This window comes from Cololabis saira, chromosome 23, assembly GCF_033807715.1.
Source record: "Cololabis saira isolate AMF1-May2022 chromosome 23, fColSai1.1, whole genome shotgun sequence".
NCBI classification, from domain to species: domain Eukaryota; kingdom Metazoa; phylum Chordata; class Actinopteri; order Beloniformes; family Belonidae; genus Cololabis; species Cololabis saira.
In genome coordinates this window covers 22579756-22586027 of record NC_084609.1, presented here as the reverse complement: position 1 = coordinate 22586027, position 6272 = coordinate 22579756, and positions in this window count along the sequence as shown.

Below are 6272 nucleotides of genomic sequence, written 5' to 3'. Positions count from 1 at the left end.
AGCTCCCTATCTGAGAACATTGTGACCGTACAATCCTTTATATAATTACACAATCCCTGATTTAAAAAAGTAAATATCCCTTTAAGTCTCATACGAACAATTGTGTTAACTTGACTGTCATTTTTGTTTGGGCTTTTAGCAATTTTCATTGTCTATATTCCTGTATTTGGCATTCATTATTTTTTTATGAAGCCCACAGATGTAAACACAGTGGTGCATCGAGGGAGCAGAGAGCAGGTTTTGTCCCAGTTAGAACCGCACAGCAAAGCTCTGAAACAGAAGTGGCTGTACAGTTAACTGTAAACGCCCAAACAATACAGATTTAAGTTGTTCAATGGTCTTAAAAGTCCCAAAGGCAGCAACGTTTTTGTAATGTCTCATGTAATGAATCATGTCTCAAAATACAGATGTAACCGAGTGCTTTCTAACCAGAACTTACTCCCGTAGATACATCCGGTTAAGGATTGTAAGCAAGAAACCTGTAAACGGTGCGGAATTGCTCCCATACATCCCATGAAACAAATCTTTTCATAATTGTACTTTTTTTTTTTTTTTTGCAATATGTCTTATTTAACTCGCTTTTTCATCATTTCTGGTGTAATTTATCAGTTATAAAACTCAATTAATGCTGTAAGTTTTGTCACTAAGAAGTGTTTTTAACTGTAAACATGTTAGGACGACATCTAACCAGTATTTTTGTTGAATGTTCATTCTTCTACCTTTATTTCAGACTCATGTGATTGAGCCTCTTTTCTCTTAGGTGAATGTGAAAGAAAAGTTATAGATTATTTATTTTTCTCATCCCATTGTGCCACCCGACTGCTGCATGTGAATTCAGGTCGCAGTATTGTCACGGTAATGACGTGTTCTGTAGGATGTTTCTGAAAGCGGTGCATACCCCATGCTGTTTCACTAGTTCTGCATTTGGTGGCCCGTACCAGACGGTCTTAGACCTAAACGTTTACTCAGCCCCTTCAGCCTGACTCTTGGTTTCCTGCTGTACGTGAATGTTGTCACTGCTGTTGTTTTTCCTGCGTAAAAAAAAAAAAACAAGCAAAAAAACTACAAGGTTGGATATGGAAAAACTTGTAGGGCCGGGATGTTTTTTTCTGTAGCAAAGAGGAACTTTGAGGCTTTGTTCGGGGATTGTTTTTAAGTGACCATTGTGCTACCTGCAACCTCTCTGTTTGTAAATGTGAGATGTGCATTTTCTATGACTAAAGCATTAATAATGGAGTCAAAAAGAAATGTTTTAACGTTTCCTTGTGCAACTCTGACGTTGGAAGAATAAAACCTCTGTTTACCTTCAGTGTTTCTTATTAAGAATTGGGAAAAAAAAGACAATAAATGGTAAACAACCATGTAAAAAGAAGTCTTCTCATTGAAAGAAAGAGCAAGTAGGGTTGCCTCCCCAAATCTTTTTAATCTCAGTCTCACAAAGGAAGAAATTAAAGAGAAATGTAGATTTATTCAACACCATTGCCGTTTGTACCCCTGCCTGGAAAAACAAGGTTAATGATCAGTAGAGCTGCAGAATGATCACTAAATTTCAAATATTTTGCAGGAAACATTGACCATACAAGCTCTTCTCACAACATACAGGACTGTCTCAGAAAATTAGAATATTGTGATTTTCTGTAATGCAATTACAAAAACAAAAATGTCATACATTCTGGATTCATTACAAATCAACTGAAATATTGCAAGCCTTTTATTATTTTAATATTGCTGATCATGGCTTACAGCCTAAGAAAACTCAAATATCCTATCTCAAAAAATCTTGAGCTGTAAGCCATAATCAGCAATATTAAAATAATAAAAGGCTTGCAATATTTCAGTTGATTTGTAATGAATCCAGAATGTATGAAATGTTTGTTTTTTTTAATTGCATTACAGAAAATAAAGAATTTTATCACAATATTCTAATTTTCTGAGACAGTCCTGTACTGTGAGCTCAGTGAACTATCATTCAGACACAACTTGCAATCACGATGAGGTTACCTCAGGGTAAAAGTCATTATCACAAAGTGATTTCCTGTATTGTGGAAACATTAATGGCAGAGGAAATGTGGATAGAAATGAATGAATGCATGTGTAAGGGTGTGTAGTATGGTCGCTAACTGCTTGATTTATTACCATGTTTAACATATTTCCTCATGTTGACCTGTCAAATTCTGTTGAAATCATCCAGATAAAGGATGTTTGGCTCAAATTTGGCCCATATATGCACTTTCTCTATGGCCCACATTTGACTTTGAAGCAACGGACTGTGTGTGACTGTGGCTGCCACATATCCACCAGACATTTGTCCTTTTCTTTGGGCCACACTTGGCCCTCGCAGCACCTGCCATATCCCACGTCACAACCAGCTTATATTTGGGCTCCATCTGCCTCCCATATCAAACAATAAAACCCAAGTTTGGTCCACAAAACATAAGTCTTTGAATATATCAGATGTTTCTTTAGAGAAGTTCCTTGGAAGTTCTGATGAAATACAGTATGTTTACGCATTTACATAATTTTGGAGAAGTTCCTTGGAAGTTCTGATGAAATACAGTATGTTTACGCATTTACATAATTTTGGAGAATGCAACTTGCATATTTAAGTTGTGTTGAGAAAGCTACACACACATAAATGTCGGTCAATCACTCCTAGAGATTCATTTATCAGTCACTGGCATTCACTTTTTTTCTTTTTAACTAGTTTCTGGATATTTAAACCCCCATATGTAAAAATATTTCAAGGCAATTCAGATTTTTTTAATCACTTTAAAAAAAAAAAAAAAAAACAATATTAACCAAAGTGCTGCACTATGTCACCAAAAACATAAACCAAGAATTTTGGAAATAGCTTTCTATCCAATACATTTCTTCAAGGGAAATTGATTTTTTTTTTTTTTTTGCCATGGTTAGTTCCTGTCAAATTTAAACATAAACCTGTCAATATTTACTGGTTGAACCTTTCCAAGCTGTTAAATTCCAGTTTAGGGTACGTAACTTTTGTATTTTGACCCACAATACTGCAGGTTTACAATATTACACATCAGAAAATAGTTCCTCTGTGACTTGTTTTTTTTTATATAATTTTCATATTGTTAGGATTATTTATTTATATATATATATATATATATATATATATATATGAAAACAACCCCATTTATTTTTTTGCGGGAACAATATGAAAATTATATTAAAAAAACAACCCAATTCATATTATATATATATGAAAACAACCCAATTCATATTTTAAACTTTTTGCGGGAAAAAATCCCAAAGGATATGAAAATTATATTAAAAAACATTTAATGTTTTCATATATATATATATATATATATATATATATATATATATATATATATATGAAAACAAGCCAATTCATATTTTATAGTCTATATATGAAAATAACCCAATTCATATTTTATATATATATATGAAAACAACCCAATTCATATTTTAAACTTTTTGCGGGAAAAAAATCCAAAAGGATATGAAAATTATATTAAGACTGAACAAAAAAAACAGTCACAGAGGAACTATTTTCCAATGTGTGTAATATTGTAAATCTGCAGTATTGTGGGTCAAAATACATATACTAGACGGTAAGAAATATAACCTTTCCACAATTTATGATGGGTTTCAGACACGCCTCGTGACCCCCGTTCACAAAAAGGAAAAAAAGAGAACACAAATGGATTTGACTGGGATAAGAAACACAAACACTGATCCAAACCGCTTCATTTCATTGTTTTATTCACTGCTGGTGATAAAGACAGTAAATGCTGCTCACACACACGAGGTCCGGCTCCTGCTGCAGCGCGCCGGCGCCGGCAAGGCAGTAGATTGCGCAGTCATCTCCAGAGGGGCGAACCGACAACCCGACCAACAGCACAAACTACTACCTCAGCCGGAGCCGCCGCAGTCCGGACTAACTCCCCCTGCTCCGCTTCTCTCGAGGGGGAAAAGGACACGAAAAACATGGCGTGAGAGCCGAGACGGGACCAGAACCGCACCCATGAGCCCCGACAGCAGGGGAGCAGCGTTAAGACTGAAGTTCCGCGTTACAACGACGCAGAACTACGCCGTAGGGTTACGGCGCAGCCTACGTAGGGGCTGCGTTGGTGTAACGCGGAACCATAAACCAGCCTTAAAAAACTACACCCATCCGACATCCTGCGCCGCACATTTCCTGCTCCAGCCGGCGTCCTTACGTGACCTCGGTTAGGTGGGTGGGAAATAAAAAAAAGGACAATATACCCGCTCTGGTTCTGCTCTCGAGAGTTAAATTAAACACAAAAAGACTAAACTGATTAAAAAAAAGGATAACATTTCAAGTAATACACAATTAGACTGAAAGCAGAACAGATAAATGAAGTCACGGGTGTGCCTCTAATAGGAAAAAAAAAAAAAAAAGTGAACATCCTCTCCTCTTCAATCTTCGCAGCATCTGTCCGAGACCAGTTGATATAGAATAAAATTTAAGAAACAAAAGCTCTTTTGTCTTCAAAGCGGGTAGAATCCCCCGGACCTCCTCGTGGAGCCTGTCCCCTCGTGTTGAGTGTGGATGTGGCGGAGCTGCAGATGAACTTCGCGGGAGCGTCAGAAGGGGCGGCGGCCCCGGAGAGGGAGAGACGCACACGTCTGAGGGTGATTTATGGTTCCGCGTTACACAGACGCAGACCATACGGCCTACGGTGTGCGTCGCCGCGTACCCTACGCCGTACCCTACGGCGATGGTTCTGCGTCGTTTTAACGCGGAACCACTCCGGGCGGGTTTACACATACTGGCGGGAAAGTAGAGACCTGTCCGCGAGCGCCACCAGCTGGATGGTTTTGATACTTGCATAAAAACTGAATTAAAGGATGTTTTAACTCTTTATTAAACTGAAACCAGCACAAATACAACACAATTAAACTATATCTGCAGTTTTAGTTTAAAAACACAGGCATATTTGGTGCCGCCGCAAGGGGTGTGCGAACCGTGCGACCGTGGGCGTTTTTGTTTTTTTTTCAATTTTTTTCCTTTTTTCCCTTATAAATATCAACAGTCACGTTCCATTACAGACCTAAATGTGTACTAGTCTGTGCATATCAATAAATATATGTGCAATGATGCGCGTGTCTGTTGTTCAACACAACTGATCAGACCAAGCGCAGACACAAGCTGCTCTGATCCAGACGGGTGGAGTTGGAACAAACTGTCACACAATGTCGAGAGAACGAGACAGATTCAGGAAATTTCCATCAGGGGATGAAAAAAGAAAAAAATTAAAGAAAATGGAAGAGTTTAATGCCTCTCTGAAAGGCTCGTTTGATACATTTGTTACAAAAATCACCGATCTGACCGGGTCTCAAGCAGCCGCGGGGCCCCGCGTCGAGGCAAGCCAAATGATGATGAGGCAGGGGAAGGTATCCAGTATTTTGCTAATTGGAGGGTTAAAATTGCGCATATAGATACCCGATCCGAGCCGAAAAACCCAAAAAATTTTTGGGCCCCCCCTGGCCATTTCGCACAGGGCCTCGCAAATCCCCCAGACGGCTCTGCTTGAACTTGAAGCTAGGGTTGCCAACTCCCAGAACAATAAATAAGGCTGCTTTGCCAAAAAATGCTACCTAATGGTTTTCTACCTTTGTAGAGCTACAATTTTACAGTGTTTTAGTCCCTAGCCCACTCCCTTTCCCCCCAAGTGGTCCTTGTCACTTGCCAGGCCGTTATAGTAAATAAGAATGTGTTCTTAATTACCTGCCTGGCTAAATAAAGGGCAATGACTGAATTAATATCAAATAAAGCGATAGAATTGTTTTTTTTCTCTCTTTATCGTATAATGTTCACAAAGTGTAATGCAATTCATGTCATGGGTCGTGTATTTTGAAGGATCAAATACTCAACTTCCCATATTATCAATTTTACATCGTGCAAGAAATGATGGGCGTGGCAATCAAACTTTGAAAATCGACTGTGCGCGTGCGCAGAACCACAAAGTAGCATTTCTCGGCAGGGAGCAAGGATCTGCAGAACACCAGCCAACTCGATTGTTTCACCTTTCCTGGCGTGGTGAATTTTTAGCCCCTTTTTTTGTGAGTGAAACGATTTTTTAACAATTTGACTCGAACCTGAATTGAATTAGATGCATATTTTTGAATGCTATGAACACATGGAAAACAAATTATTATCCAGCAATTCACTTTCATACAAAATAACAAAATGAACTGAATAAAATAAGTATCTTTCTTAAACAGAAACCTGTCCTGCTTAACTTAAAATTGTATAAATT